We start from the raw sequence: 21255 nt of genomic DNA on the forward strand, positions 1-21255 counted from the left end.
CTGTACCCACAGTGTGCTCCAGCCTGACTGAATCCAGCCTGTACCCACAGTATGCTCCAGCCAGCCTGAATCCAGCACAATACTGTGCTACTATGCATCACATTGCACATTGCATATAATTGTGCTGTTGTGGGGCATTATGAGACACACCACATATAAGTGTTAATTGTACTGCTGTAGAGCTCTGTGAGACACTTACACACAGTGCATTGCTGTGGATTTTATTGGTGTGGAGCTCTGTGAGACACTTACACACTTTGCATTGCTGTGGTTTTTATTGGTGTGAAGCTCTGTGAGACACTTACACCATTACTATGAGAAAGCATTTCTTGTTGCGGCCAAAAATGGTGACTTTTTCTTTCTTGTACAAATTGCAACCAGAGCCGGCCTTAGGTGTTCTGGCGCCCTGTGCGGACTACTCCTCTGGCGCCCCCCCATCCCAAAAAAAAAAAAGGAATAAAAACTTGTAACAAAACCCCAATCACTATATACTACGCCAAACATTGATGTGGTGTAGGCCTACCACTTCATTGTCTGGCTTAGTAGTAGGGATGCACCGAAACGAATTCTGGACTGAAACCGAAAGTGCAGCATTTACCTGGCCAAAACCGAATATGACCCCCCCCATACCATAAAAAAATCTAACACTTTTATTTAAAGTAAGTAACACACCAAAATAGGACAAAACAATTAAATAACAATATTATATATATATATATGATTAACAGCAATCACATTCCTATCATGCCCAGGCATACCCAGATTCCAGGATGTACTCGCAGACTTGGCATGATAGGAGTATGATTGCCCTATCTACCCCTTCTCACTCCCTTCTGCCCTATCTACCCCTTCTCACTCCCTTCTCCCTATCTACCCCCTTTCCCCTGTCTCACTCCCTTCTCCCTATATTCCCTTTCCCCTGTCTCACTCCCTTCTCCCTATCTACCCCCATCTAACTATCTACCCTTTCCCTCTTTGAAGTTCACTTACCTTTCAGGAGTCCTGCGGTGGGGGTGCAAGGCCTCTGCCTCCCAGCTCTGCCACTGTATGGAACAGTATAGAGTGATGGGAGTTATGATGTACTTTTAGAGCATAATTAGATCATGAAAAAGACATTGAAAATGGTACAGCATAACACCCATCACTCTCACACACTTACCAATCCACACATATACCAATCCACACGCATACCAATCCACACGCATACCAATCCACACGCATGCCAATCCACACGTATGCCAATCAACACGTATACCAATCCACACGTATACCAATCCACACATATACCAATCCACACACATACCAATCCACACGTATACCAATCCACACGTATACCAATCCACACATATACACTAATCCACACATATATACCAATCCACACACATACCAATCCACATATACCGATCCACACATATACCAATCCACACATATACCAATCCACACATACACCAATCCACACATACACCAATCCACACATACACCAATCCACACATATACCAATCCACTCCTACCTTTCCTCTTTTCTCCTTACAGCTCCTTTTCCTTCTCTTTGCTCCTCTTCTTCAGTTCTTCTGTCTTCTTCCGGGTCAGAGGGCACAGACACCGGTGGGCGCGGCTTCAGTGTTGTGCGCCGGGATCTGACAACAAACCCCGGCGCACAGCAGCTGTTGCCGCGCAGATCACAAGGGAGCGGTATCGGAGGTCTTTAACAGACCTCCGGCTCCCTTGAGTGATTTTAAGCCGGGTTCAAGGGAGATCCGCTCCCTTGCGAGCCTGTTCCTCCAGCGGCGGACATTACTGTCCGTCTCTGGAGGGGTGCCGGGTGCCCCCCTGATAAGCGGCACTCGGTGCGGACCGCCCCCCACCCGCTAGGTACGCTACTGGCGGTGGCGTCGGACCCTGTGGCGGCGGCGGTGTCGGACCCAGCGGCGGTGGCGCCCCCTGGAATGTCGCACACCCCAAAGGCCGGCCCTGATTGCAACCTTCCAGAATCGTCTTGTCAAGCCCTGGCAATGGATAAATGGCTTAAAAAATCACAACCACAGGACTCCTACATGACTGAGGAATGTGCCAGTAGTAGCAATGAACCACCAACAAAGAAGACACAGCATTGGAAGTAGAAAATTGCAAAGTCTGCTTTACAACAAAACTCTTGCTATTGGTAAAAAATACAATTTGAAACGTCATTATGACACAAATCATGCTGAAATGAAGAAGAGATTTCCTCTCAAATCTGAGCAAAAAAAGCAGGAGTTAGAAAAGATAAAAAGGCAACTGAATACGCAGGCAGAACGAATGAGAAAATTCATAGGTGAAGGTGACATGATCCAAATTGCCACACTCAGATGCGCTTGGATTTTGGCGAGGCGGAAGAAATCTTTTGCAGATGCAGAAATGCTAAAAGAAACTCTACTAGCAGCACTGAAAGCACTTACTTTTGACTTTACAGAAAAGGAAAGAGAAAAACTGAATAAAAGAGTCGAGAAGATGCCGTTAAGCCGACAAACGACAGAATATTGAAGATCAACTGAAAAAGGAGCTGAATTCTTGTCTCTCATTTAGTATTGCTCTTGATGAATCCACTGACTTGAGAGACACTGCGCAGTTGTGCATTTGGATAAGACTGGTCACCAAAGATTTTGAAGTGAAGAAAGAACTACTAGCCTTGTCCCCAATTAATGACCGAATACGAGAATGCGATATACTTCAAGCTGAATTAAAAATGCAAAAACTGACTTCACTTGCCACAGGTGGGGCACCTTCAATGAAAGGGAAAAATGAAGGTTTCAGCAGGTTGTTCCAATTAAAGGAGAAAGTTTGTGTTCCTAGCTTCCACGGCATTATTCATCAGGAGAGTTTGTGTTGTGAACTATTAGGTGCATTGCACGAGGTGATGGAAGAAGTAATAAAGATTGTAAATTTTATGTTGCCAAGCTCTGGGCTATGTTTGGGTCGACTTAGCTCTGTGAAAGCACATTCTCGTTTATGAAGCTGGTCAAATCCAAGCTGAGAGCCACATTAAGTGATGTTAACTTGGAATCCGAATTAAGATGTGGCCTGACTGAATACACTCCAGAGTTCTCAAACATTGTTCAGTCAGCTAATTACCAGTACTCTCATTAGATTTTGTAACCTTGTTGTGCAGTTTTATTTGGCTAAACTTGTTTTAAAATGGTTTGTGAAATGACTTTGTTTAACTGTTTGTCATTTAGTATTTATAGAATAATATATAAAAGTCAACTGCTTTTTTAATTATTGCCAAATTAAATCCTTATTACCGTATTTGCTCGATTATAAGACGAGCAAATGCTCTGAAAAATACCCCTCGTCTTATAATCGAGTTCGTCTTCTAATTAGACCTCAAAAAAATGTCTGCTGGGGCCAGGCTGCTTACCGGTGCTTTGGTCCCGGGCAGCGTCTCTTCTATTAACAGCAGGAAGCTAGCAGAGTGTCACATAATTCTGCCTCCCCCTCCTTCCTCTGGGGGCAGGGCCAGAGAAGTTGCTCGCACAGCCGGGCCCCTGCAGAAGTCTGCGAGTGGGAGATCTGCAGGTCAGTTAAGGGGGTGGGGGGTTTGAGTGTGTGTGTGTATGTGTGATTAATGGAATGAATGAGTATTTAAATGTTTGTGAATGAGTGTGTGCATGGATGTGTAAGGGGGGGTGGTAGCATGGCATAGGGAGGCTGTACTCAAACTCCTATCATCCCCAGGTGATCCAGCATGTACTGGCTGCCTTGGCTTGATAGGAGTTTGATTGCTGTTAGCAGTTTTATATATATATATATATATATATATATACCTCCAGAAATGCCACTCTGGCATATAGGGGGTTAAAAGGCATATCATGGGGCAGAGTGGCATATAGGAGGGCATAAGACATTTCTGGAGGCAGAGTGGCATATAGAGGGTTAAAAGGCACATCATGCGGCAGAGTGGCAAATAAAGGGGGATTAAGGCATTTCTGGGGGCAGATGTGCATAACTGGGGGGGGCAGGTTGGCAAATAAAAGGAAATAAAAAATATATATTTTTCTCAATCCTAGCTATGAAAAAATTATTTACATGCATTAATATTTACTAGTAAAACTTTTTTTCCTATAGGGTAGTCTTATATTCAGGCTTTTTGTTTTTTTCCTAAATTAATATTTAGATTTTGGGGGGTCGTCTTATAATCAAGGTCATCTTATAATCGAGCAAATACGGTAATATGCATTACAAAGCTAAAAGGCCATAATTTCTCTCAGTGAAAAATGAGTGCGGTCCACAAACACATCCATTTCTGATGAAGTAGCCCACTGCAGAAATAACTTGGAAACCCCTAGACTAGAAGACTGAGCACACAAATGGCAAATACAATTTAATGTAGATAAATGCAAAGAAGGATTTTTCTCCCTAGTTTGTTGCAAAATGGGAAAGAGCTACAAACTGGATTTTTTTGCCTTCTTTTGGATCAATAGCAACAGCAACTAGATGTGGGAAAGGCTGATCTTGATGGACGAATGTCTTTTTTCAGCTTATGTAACTATGTAATACAGGAGTCATGATGAACTTATTTTTGAGCCGTGTAAAAGAAGAGACACTCAAGGGTTTTGGTACCCTTTTTAGTTAAGGCCGTTAAAGGAGCAGCTATCTTGGAGTAATCGCAAATAAAACGTCTCTATTAATTAGCGAACCCCAAAAATTGTTGAAGGGTTTTAGGCCCACAGAAGGCTTGCGTCTTGGAAGGATCCATCTCAAAACCCTCCGGGATTATGATGTATCCTAAGAACCATAAGAACCGTATCCTGTGACCATGCAGACCTCAAAATCACATTCCTCCAGTTTGGCATAAAGTCCATGTTGCCGGAGTCATGCTAGGATGTGACGTGTGTGCAGTCGGTTGGGAGGTCAGAAGAGTAAATGAGAATATCTTCCAGGTACACCACGTCAAACTGTTAGAGAAAATCCCAGAGACAATCATTGATATATTCCTGGAAGACCGCTGGGGCATTGCACAATCCAAATGGCATAACCGGAAATCTAATTTAGTATACATCGTGGCCCCACGTAGCCTGTCGAAAAGTTCTGTCAGGACCCAGGTAGGAGCCCAGCTGCAGGGGATACCAGGGGCTCTGTCTGTACCCCTTGATGCATCATGACTGGTAGGTAGGTAGGTACAGGCACACAACAGACAGAAAAGCAGGACTGGGACTGGACCGGCTTGGAAGCCCTAAGACAGGCCACATGGCTTGGAAGCACACTGGCAAGGCACATGGCTGGAATGCGGCTTGGAAGCCCTCAGACAGGGCACATGGCTGGAACGCGGCTTGAAGGCACTCAGGCAGGGCACACAGCTTGGAAGCCCTCAGACAGGGCTCTCGGCTTGGAAGGGCAGAGCAGGTATATAACGGCAGGTAAAGTGGCTCAGCTGTCCCAAGTAATTAGAAAGGGGTGCTCCTGAGAGGGAAGGGTGGCCACTATTGGCTGCAGGTAGACATGACAATGTTATTATAACATAGCCCAGGCTAGCAGGGTAGAACCCTGACAAGTTCAGAAATTAGAGGAATGGGATATGTGTTGCGTCTAGTGATCTTGTTAAGCCCCCTGTAGTCAATGTAAGGGCGCAAATCTCCATCCTTTTTCGAAGAAAAAAAAAAAACATGCTCCGGCTGGCTACGTTGATCGACGGATAAAACCCTGTCCGAGATTCTCCTCAGTGTACAACTCCATAGCCTTGGTCTCAGGGACAGTGGGTAGACATGACCTCTGGGTGGCATGGCCCATAGTCAATAGGGCCATCATAAGGCCTGTGGGTGGTAGTTTTTCCGCCTCTTTCTTGTCAAAGACATCTACAAAACTCTGGTAAGGTTTGGCAGAAAGGAAGTAGACGGTGGGGTCAAAAATAGCAAGGCATGTCTCACCAGCTTGAGGCAATGAGTATCACAGGAATTTCTCCAGGCAACAATCTGTCTGGTACTCCAGTCTGTAGTCAGGTTGTGGGATTGTAACCACGGAAACCCCAGGATGAGGCGAATGGAGGAAGAACAGATCACGAGGAATTGCACTTGCTCCTTGAATTAACCCCACACAGAGAGCAAGCTGTGATGTGGTGAGGGTAATTTTAGCAGGATGGAGAGATCTTCCGTCAATGGCTTAAACAGATACGGGGTGGGGAATTTGCTGCTGATTGCAGAAAAAGGAGTCTAAAAAATTACCAGTGACTCCCGAGTCCAGGATGGCCTCAGTTATAATGGATCCCGTGGACCAGACCAGATGGACAGGAACTGTCATGCAGGTGATGAGCGTTTCAGGGAAAAGTCCAACACACCTATAGCAGATCCCCTTGGCCTGCCTAGGTTGTAAGCTCGCAAGAGCAGGGCCTTCTTCTCCATTGCACCAGTTTGTTATTATATGTGTTATTGTTCTCCTGACTGCAACAGCGCTACGGAATCTGCTAGCGCTTTATAAATAAATGTAATGTAATGTAGGTGTGGGCATTTCCCGCCCTCTTGGGACAGGTCTTGAGAAGGTGTGAGGTTTAGGAGGGTGGGTAATCCGGTATGCAGGATAGCAACAGCTTGAGAGAGGACTATTTGCAGTGAGGCGTAATAACCTTTCTTCAGGAATAACAAAGGTCATAAAGGATAGCCAGGGTCAGGATCACAGAAGTCAACAAGGTCAATAACAATAGCCAGGGTTAGGTCCACAGAAGTCAGCAAGGGTCAATAGGGAATCCAAGGTCAGCAAAAGATCAATTAAACATAACTGCAAGCAGAGAGGAGCTCATTATAGCACAATAACTGAGCACTGAGTGATACTCAGTGCTGGTTTTTAAACGTGCAGCTTGTGGAAGCCCTGCCCCCTGGGTGACATCATCTGGGCGTGTTCCCCATCGCCTCCACTCGAGAACAAATAAAGTTGGTTGAGAGCATGCGCGCACATGCATAGTACCATCCATTAAGGATGCAGCAGAGGAGGAAGCAGAAGGAGCAGCACAGGACCAGACACAGATCATTAGTGGGTACTCCGGTGAGTGACTCTATTGGGGTCTCTGACAGAAGGTGACCAGAAAGACCACAATACATACACAGTCCCTTCTTCTCCTTCTGTTCCTCTCGTGTTCGGTCAGTCTGGCTGCTCCCAACTGCATTGGCTCCTCTGCAGGGTCAGAAGAATTGGTTGAAGGAGTGAATTGTGGGGCAAGATGTTTATTGAAGTCCTTGATTCTCCCTCTGCAATTGACTCTCACAAAGACATAGATCACTTTGTGACACATACGCACACACTGTCAAGCTCTGTAGGTAAATCTCTGGAGGAGATCTCATCTTTCAGGGTAATAGAGAGGCCATTCAGGAAGGCAGATGGGATATGGTGAATAACGTGGAAAATTAGGTGGTCCTCTGTCCCGGAACAGCATAAGGCTACTACAAACTCGAAGTAAGACTGGACAGCTGGGGCGTTTCTCTCCTAGAGTGGAGAAACCCATGCCAAGGTCTTGTCAGTAAGGAGCAAAATGACGTTTCCCACCTTAAGGTGCTCGGTGGGAAACGGAGACATTTCAAATTATATTTCACATTGATTCAGGAAACCTAGGCATGCTGCAGGATCGCCACCGTAACATTGAGGAGGAGCAGAAGCCTTCACAGGCTGTGGTGTATGATGGGCAGGATCAGTATGCTGCAGCAGAGTCTGGAGGGCTTAACCAAATTGATTCAACTGGTGATTCATTTAACTCATACGAGCCTCACAGGATCCTTGTTGTCCCACCGATGCGGGTCTCATGATGGCTCTCTGATACTGTTACGCACATCGTAGGAGGAAACACCAGTATCAGGCAGGACCACAAGACATAGGCTTAAGGTCAGAGTAGCCAAGGTCAGGACGCCAGAGAGTAAGGAAGTTGTGGAACTACCCGAGGTCAGGGTACCAGAAATCGGAAACAACGAATAAACAAGCCGGGTTCAGCAACAGGAAATCAAACACAATATAGGACATAGCCATGACCATCAGAATGCAACATACGATGTACAGTACTGGACACCGTATCTCCAGAAGGATATAGATACTTTGGAGGAAGTTCAAAGAAGGGCTTCTAAAATGGTTCATGGATTGCAGGATGAAACTTACCAAGAATGGTTAAAGGATCTTAACATATATAGCCCGGGAAAACGTGACAGGGGGAGAGTTTATTTAAAAAAAGAAATGCCACGGGGCGTGTCCTGGTGTTTGGAGAAGATGGTCGCACATTAAGTGAGCTCCTGCTCCATTCTGGCAACGACAGCTTTCACAGCTTATCCAATTTGACCGTCCCCAACAATCTTGGCCTCTTTATTGCCCGGCAGCGTGATGTCCACCCGTAGGGGTGGAAAACCGGGGGTTTCTTCCAAAAAAGACGCCACCCGGGGCGAGGGCCTCATGAGTTCGGATGAGACGGGGCCTAATACCCGTAGTGACATCGCAGATCTTAAAGCCTGCATGCTTTCGGTGAAGCAAGAGCTCCAGTCAGACCTTAAAGCAGGGCTGACGGCTATCTCTGCGGATATTGCCGCCGTGGCTACTAGAACCGGGCACCTGGAGTCCACGGTTGACGATCTAACCACCGCGCATCAAGATTGTGATGCAACCATTGCGCGATTGGAAGCCATGTGCGCAGACCTCCGGGATGCCATAGAGCACTTGGATAACCGATCCAGGAAGAAGAATTACGCCTGGAGCGGATCCATAGGGCGCTGTGCCCGAAGCATAGGTATAGTGAACCCCCCCAAAGACATTGTTCTTCAATGTTACTATTACACTACAAAGGAAGCCATACTACGGGCGACGCGGAACGTCTCCCCGGAGCTTGACGGCATAACCCAGGTGTGGTAAGCAGATATTGCCCCCTCCACCCTCTGTAAACACCAGGCCTTGAAGGACTTCCTAAGGGAGCAAGAGATCCCTTGCAGATGGGGTTTCCCCTTTAAACTCCTCGTACAAAAAGGTGGACTGCTTTTACAAATCAGGGAGATCGAGGACACCGGGCCCTTCCTGCGTCGTCTAGGGTTACAGCTGCCCAACAATCTGGACCGACGACCCTACGAGAGGACCCCTCCACCTCTGCCGGGTGGTCAGACCTTGGCGCCCAGAGGGACTGACTTCAGCGACTTCCATCGGCACTTCTGGAACGTGTCGTGGGAGCTGTGCCAGACTGAGTCCGCACCTACCCCGAATCTCAACGTGGCGTACAGCTAAATGTTCTCATTATGTTCTCTTACACCTCACGTTTGTTTTTTCTGTTCTTTTGTTTCACAAGGGGACTTATGACATGTTTTTGCGTATTATCACTGTACTGTTTTTTATTTTTATTACTATTATTTCTCGCACACACTCATTTTCTTCGGCGTCTACCGCCCTGTAGTGTCCTTTTTTTGCCTGGGGGGCCGTGACCCCGCCGGGGAAGATGAGTACACGTATGTGAGGTTCGTCTTACTAGGAGGAATCCGGAATGCAGGAATGGAACACACTTGCTCAGTACAGAACACGCACATGGGGCCTGGTGAGGGTAACAGGGTGCTTGGCAGTGTAGCTGTAAGCACGGGTGGTCAGGACGTAGTCATTTAGCAGACCAGGGTCGGGATGCCGGAGATACGCAGGAGCCGTTGAGATAGCCGGGGTCAGGAAGCCAGAGGTACTCAGAGTCGTTTAGGATAGCCGGGGTCAGGATGCCAGAGGTACACAGAGTCGTTGGGATAGCCGGGGTCAGGATGCCAGAGATACACAGAGTCGTTAGGATAGCCAGAGTCAGGATGCCAGAAGTACACGAGAACCGTTAAGCAGACCAGGTTCGGATACCGGATAAACAGGATAACAGAACTTGAAACACGGAGGGGCTCACGAGATACAGGAAGCACCAGTATAACTGAGCACTGATGGAAAGGAGAACGATGGAAAGGTTCCCCGACGTCTGGGACGTGATCGCGTCCTGCGTTGCCATAGCGACGCAGCGGAATCCAGTCGGCGGTCAGCCTCATGAATATTCATGAAGCGGCCGCGTGCGAGAGCGGCTGCTTCATGTGCCAGTGAGCGGTGCCGGCGTTCCTGCCGGGAGGAAGAAGAGGACGTCTGGGACTCGTTCAAGGTAGGTGCCTTACAACGTGTACTCCATTTCATTTTCCTTTATGAAGGATTACTCTTGTGTGGTGTACCTCCACCACACACGTTTTTTTTTTTTCCTCCTTCCACACATTTCATTTTCGGGGGGCCGAATGCACTGCGTCTTATCAAGTGGCTACTGGGGCCACGGCCCCACTGGTGTGAATTAGTGTACATATATGCCTCACATATATACGTGTACTTCCCCGCGATTGCTTTGTGTTCTCTTTTGCTCCCTGAAGGGTTTTTTCTCCCACTGCAGGGAAATAGCTTCAAGGGCCCTGGCCCCGACACTTCCACATCACACAATTTTTTTTTTTATTTATTTATGTTTTTTTTCTTCCTATATATCCATACACTCTCTAGCTTGTTTTACAACTACGGGTATACATACCTCTTTCACATATCTTTTTTTTCACACTACCGACACACCTTCAGTACACTTTTTTGACTGTGCCGCATATACCCTCGCCCTCTCTGGGGTTACCCTCATTTATGGATTCTCTTCCGCTACGGGGCTATAGCCTCAAATGCATTGGCTCAGACTTCCACGTCACACACCATGCCACCCTCCCGCACCATGTTTTTTTTTTTTTTTTTTTTTCTCCCTCCTTTTTTTTTTTTTTTCCTCTTCTCCTCTTGTCACCAGGCCCAGCCCTCTGATAAATGGCTCTGTTAAGACCCTTGGGCCTGAAGATTGTATCTCATAATGTGAAGGGGCTGCTTTCCCCGCAGGAACGACGCATGGCGCTACAACACTACATTAGATTGAATGCCAATACTGTTCTTCTGCAGGAGACCCATTTCCGTAAAACGTGTATTCCTAAATACTGGGATCCGCTGTTCCCCATGCATTTCCACTCCGCAGCTCTGGATAAGCATAATGGTGTATCCTTTCTCATATATAAACGGATCCATTTTCGCACCCTTCACTCTATTTCGGATCCAGAGGGCAGATTCCTACGATTGGACGAGCTGCTTCATGACCATCCAGTGACGATAGTAAATGTCTATGCTCCCTGCCAAGTTCTTTGACAAGCTTGCGCAATCGCTCCTCGTAGCCCGCCTTGAGGTCTCATTCTCGGAGGGGACTTTAACTCAGTAATGGATCCTTATCTCTCGTCGGCCTTAACCTGCCCCAGACTCCTTTTTTAGACCTCTGCAAAACTTTGTTAAATCTCTTGGACTGTTCTTCACCCTATGACGCAGGATTACTCTTTTTACTCGCACCCCCATACGATGTACTCCAGACTTGATTACATTTTCCTCAACCAGGGTCTCCTTCCTTCGCTCCTCGGCTCCAAAATTCACGAGATTTCGTGGTCTGACCACGCGATGGTGGAAATATCACTTGCAGATCTTTGACCTCCTAATCTATGACCCTTCTGGCGACTCAATGACTCTCTGCTCCTCGACCCTGCAGTCAGGGAGTCCATAACTCAATCTCTCACCGACTACTTCCTCGAGAACTTGACTCCGGAGGTCACCCTGGGTACAACTTGGTATGCACATAAGGCAGTTATCCGGGGTCAATTAGTAGCCGTGGCCTCAGCTAAACAGAAGCAACACTTATTGCAAATCCAGGACCTAACCACCAAATTAACCAAATTTCAAGCAGACCATAAGAAGTCGGGCGATCACGGTCTCCTCCGGGACATTGTTGCAACCCGTGGCCAACAGAATTTGCTATTTTCTACGGACTCTATCAAGGCACTTCTTCGCACCAAACAAAAGTTTTTCGAGAAAGCAAACCAACCAGATACTATGATGGTGCAATGCACTATACGCATAATTAAGACTAGATCAGGCTGCATGACTTTCGATCCTGAGGCTATTGCGGAACGGTTCGCTGAGTATTACTCCCACCTGTATGATGGTAAAATACCTCCTCCTCACCGTCTCTCCCGTCTGAATTGAAAAATTCCTATTGGACTGTAAGCTGCCCTCACTCACCACCTTGAATCTTGCTACTGTTAACGATCTTACTACGGTCGATGAAATTTCTGCCGCTCTGAAGATTTTCAAGAATTCTAAAGCCTCGGGCCCAGATGGCTTCACTGCCAAATAAAGTCTTTTGCCGCATGTCTTCTCCCTCATCTGACCAATCTGTTTAATAAATTTCTCAAGGGGAAAGCGCATCCATCTTCGGATATGCAGAGGGCAAGATAGTGATGATTCCTAAGGAGGGCAAGGACCCATCCCTTTGCACCAGCTATAGACCCATCTTCCTTATTAACATAGATCTTAAACTGTTTGCTAAGGTTTTTGCTCTTCGTCTGAATGTGGTCTTGCCTTCCCTGGTCCATCCTGATCAGGTAGGCCTCATCCCGGGTAGGGAGGCCCCGGATAATATCCGGCGCACCATGAACTTGCTCCACTCGTGTCGGAGGTCCGGTACGCCCCTGATGCTTCTATCCCTGGACGCTAAGAAGGACTTTGACCGAGTGGACTGGGGGTACTTGGGGTCCACCATGCAGGCTTTCGGCTTTGCCTTTTTGAGAGGTGCTCAAGCCTTATATACGCGTCCCTCGGCTTTTGTCGATATCAGCACGTTTTGCTCCAGGCCATTGGCAATTAAGGGTGGGACCCGCCAGAGATGTCCCCTATCACCTCTACTATTCGCACTGGCCATCGAACCCCTAGCACAGGCTATACGTCTGTATCCTGATATCAAGGGCCTGACCATCGGTACCCATGACTATAAACTCAGTTTATTTGCAGACGATGTACTGCTATCCCTGACATCCCCACTCACGTCCCTGCCTAATTTATATAGTTTGCTGGGGCTATTCGGGAGGCTCTCAGGTTATAAGATCAACTCGGACAAGTGTGAAGCTCTGAACGTGGACCTCCCTTCCCTTAATTTTGATTTTAGGTGGCAGCCTCTATCTTTGCGGTCTCTGGGCTTCAATATCTCATCATCTCATATCTCACCCCCTCTCATCTGCAGATGTACGCCGCTAACTACCCTCAACTGATCGCAAATCTGAAACGCAATTTGACAACGTGGTCTATCTATTCCTTATCCTTTCTGGGGAGAATTTATGCGGTAAAAATGAACTTAGTACCCAAGCTGCTGTACCTCTTCCGCTCCATCTCCTTGCCGCTCCAAAGGCAGGATATTACCAGCCTCCAAGGGGCTATCAAGAAATTTGTCTGGCAGGGCAGAAGAAGCCGATTAGCTAAATCCACTCTCTACAGGCCTAAGTCGGCCAGAGGACTGTCTGCTCCCCTCCTTTATGAATATTACGTTGCGGCCCAGTTGGCAATGCTCTTCTCTTTCTCTGCGCACCCTTTTCCTGCTCGATGGGTCCAGCTGGAATCGGATATATGTGCAGGGGCTCATCTGAGGTGGCTTATGTGGCATTCCATTCTAGATAAATCCAGAGTCTCCGACAGCCCCACCCTCCTTCACTCACTCACCTTATGGTATCAAGGGCGACGCAAATATCGCCTCACCGATGTCAGCTCCAGGACGTCACCGCTATTTCAGAACCTGGACTTTCCCAGCAGGAATCCGTGTCCGTCCTTTTCAATGGTGTCACAGTAGGAGACCTGCTCCAGCATAATCGACCATACTCCTTCCAACAGCTGCAGTCACTGTTTGAGATTCCCGCATCCGAACTCTTCCAATTCCGTCAACTTTCTCATTACGTCCTTCATTTTGTTAAGCGCCATCCTGACCACAGGTCCACCTTCTATGAGCAAGCGAGCCATGGTTCCCGCAAGCCTAGTGGCGCAATCTCCCAATTATACAACCACATCTTGGGGATCAAGTTTTCGGCCCCACCATCCTTTGAACGGAGTTGGGAGGCTGACCTGGGACACACCCTCGAATCCTCTGACTGGGGAGAGATATATGAAAACGTCTGGAAGGTCACTGCTTGCACCCTCATGCTGGAGAATTGTTTTAAAGTTTTGTTTCGCTGTTACCTCACACCCTCGCGACTTCACCATATGTTCCCGACACACTCTCCTTTATGTTTTAGGGGCTGTGAGGACGAAGGGACTCCTCTGCATATCTGGTGGACAGCTTGTGCCAATTTGGTCCCACTTCTTTCGCATGCTGAGCGAGGCGCTTGGGGAGCCCCTGCAACCGGAACCCTGGACTGCTCTTGTCTGCAGGTGTCACCCCTCGGAAGCTTTGACGAAACCAGCTCACCGTCATTTTCCGAGTCTGCACAGCGGTCCGCCTCGCTGTTGCCAGGATCTGGAAATCTGGTACACCCTCGGTTCCCGGCATTGAAGCTAAGATATGGAATATGTTAAAACTGGAAAAAATCAAGGCGTACCTACATGACACATCGCATCTGTTCCTCGCTACCTAGGAAGCCTGGTTGGAGAAGTTTGCAATGTCCCGTGCCGCTACCACCTGGATCTGAGGGGTCAGTGGAGGGTCCACTGTGTTCTGCCAGCTGTGGCCTGGTGGCACCCCTATTCCTCTCCTTTTCCATTTTTTTTCTTCCCCCCTTCTCTCTCTCCCTCTTTTTTGCTCTCCCCCCTTTCTATCTTTTCACAGATGTTTTCCACTGCTGAAGTTGGGTCCCATCGTAGGATTTTATGAACTGTTGAACTACTGTTAATTACACGGAGGTATTCTGTGTGCCTTCTGACCTTAGCATCCTTGCTGTTTAATTCAGGGCTGCCCTACATTATTAAGCCTATGTATAACATTTATGTATGGTTCCTTGATCTGTATGTATACTTTAAATCCGTCCTGATATGCCTGCCGCTTTTGAAAGGCCTGCTGTTTATGTTTGCTTGGAATCCATCTTCTGTACTTATAAAATACAATACAATACTCCTTAAAAAAAAAAAATGCCACCACAACAAGCAGACATAGTCTTAAGCTAGAGTTGCCAAGTTTTTAAAGGAATATTAGGAAATATTACTTTAGTGAGAGGGTAGTGGATGCATGGAATAACCTTCCAATAGAAGTGGTAGAGGTAATACAATGAAGGAGTTTAAGTTAGCATTGAATATAACATAAGGCCAGGGACTAAGGAAAATATTCAGAGGTTGGGCAGACTAGATGGGCCTAATGGTTCTTAAAAGCTTCCTCTGTATCTGGATTTCTCTTATTCACAGGCATCACTACAGGGGGGGATAATTGCCCACGCGAGATTCCTTGCACCCCTTTTGCCTCCCCCATCGAATTTGAAACCCCCCCAGCTGCAGGACCAAATGGCACAGTGCCATCTAAACGTGTGGGCACACTGGGAAGTTTACCAAAGGCCAACCAGCAATGTAATTCCCCATGAAGCCTATAAAAAAACAGTAGCGTATCTATAGGGGAGGGGCGAGCAGAGAGGACGCCTCCCCTGGGCTGGTCTTCAGGTCCGCACAGAGGAAGGAGCCTTAGAGGCACAGGCCACATTCCATCTGTGTGCCACTTTCCATCCAAGTGACAATTTTTACTAAGTGCCACTATCTGGGAGTTCACCAATGGAGTTCACCAAGGAGGACAACAAGGAAGGACAGAGAAGACCTGGGAGACTCCCTGCAATCAATATTTCACTGAACTGTCTGAACTATCAAGTGCTACCTACTGCTTATTGTCTTTCCCCCACCTCTATTCCATCCCCATCACCATTTTTCTCCACATACCATGTTCACAATCCTCTTGTTCCTCCTTTCTCTTTCCTCTGTTGTTAGTAAAATCATTATCTCTCTCCAGCCACGAGCAACCCCACACTATGTTTGTATTGCACCATCATTATATTCTTCTCCCCTTCTCTCACCCCAGGCACTCCTCAACTTCACCTCCTCCCTTTCCCCCACCTCCCCTCACTACCAGCAATCTCTCCACTCACACAAGTCCTATTCCCACCTCCTCTCACTCTCTCTTCTTCTTCTTTTAGCAGCTGGGGATATTTCCCCAAATCCTGGGCCTCCTTTGGTGCTCTCCCCCCATCCTCTCCCAGTCAACATTCCCGAAACCTCAATAATCTTGTCCACATTCCCTGCCGCTCCTCCTACCTCCATTTACATTTGAACTCTGGAATGCACGTTCTGTCTGTAACAAACTAACAGCCCTACATGACCACTTTGTCTCTAGCTCCTTACACCTTCTCGCTCTAACTGAAACCTGGCTATCCCCTTCTAACACTGCCTCTCCTGCTGCTCTCTCCTATGGTGGCCTACACCTTAATCACACTCCCAGACCTGATGACAGGAAGGGTGGAGGGGTAGGCTTCCTACTCTCCCCTACTTTTCAATCTATTCCCTCTGCCCCATCACTCTCTTTCTCTTCATTCGAAGTCCATGCTATCTGACTACTTCATGCCATCTCCATACCCATTGCTGTTATATACCGCCCCCCTGGCCCGGCTAACATCTTTCTTGATCACTTCTCCTCTCTTCCTCTCCTCTGATATTCCTTCTGTTGTCCTTGGGGATTTCAACATCCCAGTTGACACCCCATTGAGTCACATTTCTTTCTATTACCTCCTCTTTTGATCTCACATATTAACTCCCCAACTCATGATGATGGTCACACCCTGGACCTTATTTTTTCTAGCATGTGCTCTATCACTAACCTTTCTAATTCCCATTTCCCCCTCTCTGACCACCACTTCCTTTCCTGCTCTCTAACCTTGCCTCCAACTCACTCCCTTGCACCCCAACCCGGCCTAACCAGAGACCTCAGCTCTATTCAGAACTTCTCAATCAATTTACTCCTTCTCCTTTCTCCTATCTCAAACATGATGTGCCCTAACAACGCTACCTCTATCTATAACTCCACTCTCACATCTGCTCTTGATCATGTAGCACCAGTTACTACTCGCTCCTCACGGCGTTCACGCTTCCGGCCCTGGCACGCGACTAAAACCCGACACCTACGACGATGCTCCCGCACTGCTGAACATAGTTGACGAAAGTCTTTCTGCACTATAAATTAATGCTACGTTCCTACCACTCTGCTCTCAACCTTGCTAAAGAAACCTACTTCACCTCCCTCATCGGCTCGCTGTCTCACAATCCTAAACGACTCTCTAATACTTTCAAATCCCTGCTTCGATCGATCCCTACTATCCCTTCCACTAACCTCAATGCATCTGACTTTGCCACATACTTCAATAATAAAATTAAAACTATCAGAGATGACATATCTGCACAGTCACCACCTTGTCCTCCCTCTGACTATGCACCCCCCTACCCACTGACCTCTTCTCCCTTCACTACATTAAGTAATTTCTCTGCTGTCACTGAAGAGGATGTACTCTTGTCCAACCACATGCCCCCTTGACCCGATCCCTTCCCATCTCACCCAGTCTCTTTCATCTACCCTTGTCCCTACTCTAGCTCATATCTTCAACCCCTCCCTCACTACTGGATCTGTCCCATCATCCTTCAAGCATTCTACCATTACTCCTATCTTGAAAAAGTCCTCCCTTGACCCGACTGATCTCTCCAATTATCGTCCCATCTCTCTACTTCCTTTCACCTCCAAGCTTCTTGAAAGAATTGTTTATACCCAATTAACTAAGTTTCTGGATTCCAACTCCCTGCTTGACCCTCTTCAATCTGGTTTTCACCCTCGACACTCTACTGAGAGCACCCTTTCTAAAGTTACTAATGACTTACTCACTGCTAAATCCAAGGGCCACACCTCCATGCTAATCCTACTGGACCTTTCTGCTGCTCTTGACACTGTGGACCACCCTCCTCTACTTCAAATGCTTCATGATCTCGGCCTCCGTGACACTGCTCTCTCCTGGTTCACTTTCTCCTCTCTGATCATACCTTCAGTATCTCCGTCTCCAGTAACACTTTCCCTCCCCTCTCTTTCTCTCAGTTGGGGTACCCCAAGGCTCTGTTCTAGGACCCCTTCTGTTCTCTTTATACTTCCTCGCTTGACAAACTGATCTCATCCTTTGGCTTTCAATACCACCTGTATGCTGATGACATCCATCCTCCCCTGATCTCTCTCTCCCTCTGTCTTAGATCGTATAACTAACTGCCTTGCATCTGTCTCTACCTGGATGTCTGCACATTTCTTGGAACTTCTCCAAAACAGAACTTCTCATCTTCCCTCCCTCTAATACTAAGATTCCCCCATCAATTTCCCTCATTGTTAATGGTGCCATCATCTCCCCATCTACTCATGCACTCTTGGTGTAACTCTTGATTCCGACCTTTCGTTCACCCCCACATTCAGTCTGTCTCTAAAAACTGTCTTCTCCATTGCCCACATCCGTCCCTTCCTAACACAGCATGCCACTAAGGCTCTTGTCCATGTCCTGATTATCTCCCGTCTTGATTACTGCAACTCTGTCTTAGCTGGTCTCCCTCTCAACCGTCTCACCTCTCTACAATCCACCATGAATGCTGCTGCCAGACTTATCTTCCTCTCCCATCGCTTTACTAACGTCTCTCTCCCCTGTCAGTCTCTTCACTGACTGCCTGTGTGCTTCAGGATTCATTTCAAAATCCTCACTCTTACTTTCAAAACCCTTCACAGCGGTTCCCCTCCCTACTCCCCATCCTCTTCTCTGATTTCTGGCTCTAATGCACGCTTACAAGATTTCTCCAGGGCTGCCCCTATCCTCTGGAATGCCCTCTCTCGGTCTATCTGTCTCTCTCCCTGCCTTCGGTCCTTCAAAAAATCCCTCAAGACCCACTTCTTTAAGGACGCTTATAATATTGCACATTAACACCCCCTCATATTCCCTTAGCTCATCTCTCCTATATACTTACACTAGTGTGGCTGGTCCATCCCTTACAATGGCACTTTTATCTTTTACCTATTGTATAATACACTCTAGATTGTAAGCTCGTTTGAGCAGGGCCCTCCTCACCTGTTGTCTCTGTAAGTCAGTTTATGTTACATACTACTTGTTATGTCCTGTCTACCCATTGTACACCACTCCGGAATTTGATGGCGCTATATAAAAACAATAAATAATAAAAATAATGATCTCCCCAACCAGCCCTGCTCAGCGGGCACCCGATGTGCATGGCTGGTTGGGAAGATCACAATCCCCCTCTTACCAGCCTAACATTAGGGAGCGCCAGCTTCCTAATTCCTACGCACCAGCAATTGATGCCGAGTGCCAGAATATGATGTTATGCCCCGTGCTCTGCATCAATAGCGATGAGGGAGCACTAAAGCAGAGGTGGCAGAACAGGTGGTTTGTTCGCTATTATGACGCTTTCCTGCAATAGACTTCTTGAACTAAAACAACTCATACAAAAAGCTGAGCTGTTTTAGTTCAAGAAGTCTGTTGCAGGAACATGTTTATTACTACCACTTTTTTATTTGTCACAATAACACTCAAACAACTTGTTTGTTTTTGTCAATTATTCTAAAGGTGTAAGTGGAGCTTACATGGGCTCACATTGCAGCTGGTAAAAGGGTAGAGCACTGTGTTATTTTTTTTCTTAAGTATATATGTATGTGTGTAAATAAAAAAAGTTAGAAGGGCTACGTTTTTATTCTCCGACACACAATAGACATGTTCTTCTCTAACCTCTAGCATCGTTTAGCGACCATGCACCCATACACTTCTCTCTAAAACTACCACGATCCCCACATAAACACTGGAACTGGCGCCTCAGAAAATCTAGATAATCCCACCTCTTTGGCGGATTTGTCGGATCATTTAAAACACTATTTTTCAGAAAATCTCTCTGAGGACCTTCCCTTCCCTACAATTTGGGAGGCACATAAAGCAGTAATCAGGGGGCATTTAATAAAACTAGGCTCCACCCTTAAAAAAATACAAATGGCAACTATGCTGTCACTCACAAGGCAGTTATATCACCTAGAACAATCTCATAAAGCTACGTTAAATACCTCTATCTTACCACAGCTACAAACCATTAGAACGCAACTGACCTCGCTCTTAGATGACAGAACAAAACGTTCATTCTTATTGGCAAAAAAACCCTTTTACAAATTGGGAGATAAACCCGGGAAACTTCTAGCTAGGGCGCTCAGAGCCGAAAAGCAGCTACATTCATACCAAAATCAGGAACCACACTGGCTCTCTTATTTACAAATCCCACAAGATTGCTAAATGTTTGCAAAATTACTATAAATCCCTTTACAGTCTCCCTCCACTAGCGCAATCGAATCCCCATTATTTAGACTTGATAAAGTCCTACATAAATAAATACTTACCACATCAATTAGAGGGAGCTGCGAGAGAGGCCTTACATGCACCAATCACATGCAAAGAAATTAAGACCGCCTTGAAACTGACCCCTAAGGGCAAAAGCCAGGGTCCGGATGGTCTCACTACTCATTATTATAACCGCTTCTTCCCGGTGTTAGGACCTAACAACCTTATTCAACTCATTTACGAACGGCCAAATTCCTGACCCTCAGACCAACCTGGCGCATATTGCGGTCATTCCCAAACTGGGCAAAGATGCGGAACATCTATCCAACTATCGTCCCATATCCTTGATCAACACGGACCTTAAACTATTAGCAAAGGTTATGGCCCTACATTTACAAATATACATCCCATCGTTAATACATAGGGATTAGGTTGGCTTGTACCTGGGAGGGAGACAATACCATTAGGGTTATAAACTTGTTGACGTATACTCCCCCCTATGCCCTCGTATCTATGGACGCTGAAAAAGCATTTGATAGAGTGGCTTGGCCCTTTTTATTCCAAACATTGGAGGCAAGTGGATTAGAAGGGAACTTTTTGAACCAAATTAGAGCATTGTATTCAAATCCCTCTTCGTAAATTAAAGTCAATGGTATACTTTCAGAAAGACTCCATATAGAAGACGGTACACGACAGGGATGTCCACTTTCCCCGTTATTGTTCCTCTTAGCGAACCCCTAGCAAATGCCCTCCGGGAAAATGTGAAAATCACAAAGATCGCTATTGATGGCGATATACGCGGATGACATGCTCTGCATGATCACACAACCAAAAGACTCCCTCCCACACATTATTGAGGAACTGGATAAATTTAAGGATCTTTCAAATTTTAAAATAAACCTCCAGAAGTCTGAGATTTTGGGGGTAAATATATCTAATACGCTTAGATCTGAAATAATCGGTTCTTTCCCCTTTAAATGGAATGATACAGCCATTAAATACTTGGGAATATGGATCCTGGCCGACCACCGCGTTGAGTGGTGGAGTGGTCCATTAAGGCTCCGATACCCCTAGAATT

Source organism: Spea bombifrons, chromosome 5, assembly GCF_027358695.1.
Source record: "Spea bombifrons isolate aSpeBom1 chromosome 5, aSpeBom1.2.pri, whole genome shotgun sequence".
Classification (NCBI taxonomy): Eukaryota; Metazoa; Chordata; class Amphibia; order Anura; family Pelobatidae; genus Spea; species Spea bombifrons.